Consider the following 2,500-nt stretch of genomic DNA (forward strand, 5'->3'; position numbering starts at 1 on the left):
AGAGAACATTTTTACCTTTCCTCTCTCTGACCTTTCCTTTCTCTCTCTCTCTCTCTCTCTCTCTCTCTCTCTCTCTCTCTCTCTCTCTCTCTCTCTCTCTCTCTCTCTCTCCTTGAAAGTTGAAAAAAGTACCGGAAATAGAGTAGTTTCTCAGAGAGAGAGAGAGAGAGAGAGAGAGAGAGAGAGAGAGAGAGAGAGAGAGAGAGAGAGAGAGAGAGAGAGAAAGTGACCAGATTGTTATTACAACACTCACTCAAGCTTTTAAGTTGATTATCTCTCTCTCTCTCTCTCTCTCTCTCTCTCTCTCTCTCTCTCTCTCTCTCTCTCTCTCTCTCTCTCTCTCTCTCTCTCTCTCTCTCTCTCTCTCTCTGAATATTTGTGAACTTGGCTTGTTTTGTATGTACGTGTGTGTGTGTGTGTGTGTGTGTGTGTGTGTGTGTGTGTGTGTGTGTGTGTGTGTGTGTGTGTGTGTGTGTGTAACAGCAAAGTTTTTAATAAGATTGAGTGAAGAGTTGGTTTATTTACTTGCATTGAATAAAAAATAAATAAAATAAATAAATAAATAAATAAAAGATGTCTATTTTTGCAAGTTTAATAATAATGAACGTATTTATTGATTTAGTGAATGAGAAGAATAAATAAAACAAAAAATAATACATAAATATTAAACACTTCTAACACACTTGAATGACACCACAGACTCTCCATAATTTCCCTAAAAAAGCCTAAAAACATCCCAAAATGATCCCAGACGTTAAAAAATATCCCAAAATTGACCTAAACACGCCAAAAACTCCCTAGAATTACCCTAAACACGCCAAAACCACCCTAGAATTACCCTAAACACTCGAAAACCACCCTAGAATTACCCTAAACACTCCAAAACCTCTAGAATTACCCTAAACACATCAAAACCACCCTAGAATTACCCTAAACACACAAAACCACCCTAGAATTACCCTAAACACTCCAAAACCTCTAGAATTACCCTAAACACATCAAAACCACCCTAGAATTACCCTAAACACACAAAACCACCCTAGAATTACCCTAAACACATCAAAACCACCCTAGAATTACCCTAAAGACGTTCAAAACACTCTAAAATTACCCTAAACACGCCAAAAACATCCTTAAATTACCCCAACACACCAAAAAACACCCTAGAATTTCCCTAATTATGCTGAAAACACCCCAAACACCTGAAAAACACCTGGAAACACCCTTAAAAGTACACACACGTTATTTGAGAGTCAAGAAGGCATACTGTGGTTCAACTTGGTGAGTTTTTGTCGTTGAAGGGAAAATATTTGCATTGAGTTTGTGTCGTAGTGAAAATAAATACGTCTGAAATTAAAAAAGTTGAAATATTTTGTAATTTTAGTGTTTTTTTTTTAAGATAAGTTTGCATGTTTCTTAATTTTAGTATCATTTATTTATTTATTTGTTTATTTTTTTAATTTTACCGCATCTTCACTCAATATTAAAAAAAAATGTATGTTTTGGTTTGACTTGAGTTTAATTGAAGCTGAAATGAAGAATAAGGTTTAGAATATATTAGATAAATCACGTAACTTTATTTATTTATTTATTTATTTATTTAGCAAAGATTATCTGTTTATTTCATCATCAATTATTTATTTATTATTTTTTACCTCAGATCAACTTAAGTGGAAAAATAAATATATCACGAATTTAATTAGGTGAACTGCTCGTGTCATACGTCTAATTACATAAACATAATTACAAGAACAGATTATCATTTTCAACGCGATCAAGATTTTTCACAGTAAGTTTTGCCGGGAGTAAAAAAAAAAAAAAAAAAGAAAAGATTGTTTTTTTTTTCTATTTACAGATTATCATTTTCAACGCGATCAAGATTTTTCACAGTAAGTTTTGCCGGGAGAAAAAAAAAAAAAAAGAAAGAAAAGAAATTGTTTTTTTTTTCATTTACAAATTATCATTTTCAACGCGATCAAGATTTTTCACAGTAAGTTTTGCCTGGAGAAAAAAAAAGAAAGAAAAAAAAATTACGCGTTTTTTTACATCTAAGAATTAAGAAACACTAAGAAAATAAGAACAAAAATATCACACACTCTTAATTCTTTCTTTTTTTTGCATTTAATTAGCTTGTTTATTCAATTTGCGTGTGTGTGTGTGTGTGTGTGTGTGTGTGTGTGTGTGTGTGTGTGTGTGTGTGTGTGTGTGTGTGTGTGTGTGTGTGTGTGTCTCAACTGCGTAGTAAACTGTGTACATATCGACTTGTGTACGTGTGTGTGTGTCTCTGTGTGTGTGTGTGTGTGTGTGTGTGTGTGTGTGTGTGTGTGTGTGTGTGTGTGTGTGTGTGTGTGTGTACAGTATTAATATGACATCTGGCATAGAAAAATTGAGAGAGAGAGAGAGAGAGAGAGAGAGAGAGAGAGAGAGAGAGAGAGAGAGAGAGAGAGAGAGAGAGAGAGAGAGAGAGAGAGAGAGAGAGAGAGAGAGAGGTATATGTGCG

The 2,500-nt window shown here is 34.1% G+C and overlaps 1 protein-coding gene across 3 annotated transcripts in view; it reads right to left on the minus strand.

Moving 5' to 3' along the window:
- LOC135095650 (uncharacterized) overlaps window positions 1-2,500 on the minus strand; it is a 101,636-nt gene that overhangs the window by 89,067 nt on the left and 10,069 nt on the right. The gene's annotated exons all lie outside the window — the stretch shown is intronic.

The sequence above is a fragment of the Scylla paramamosain genome, unplaced genomic scaffold (assembly GCF_035594125.1).
Source record: "Scylla paramamosain isolate STU-SP2022 unplaced genomic scaffold, ASM3559412v1 Contig1, whole genome shotgun sequence".
Taxonomy (NCBI): domain Eukaryota; kingdom Metazoa; phylum Arthropoda; class Malacostraca; order Decapoda; family Portunidae; genus Scylla; species Scylla paramamosain.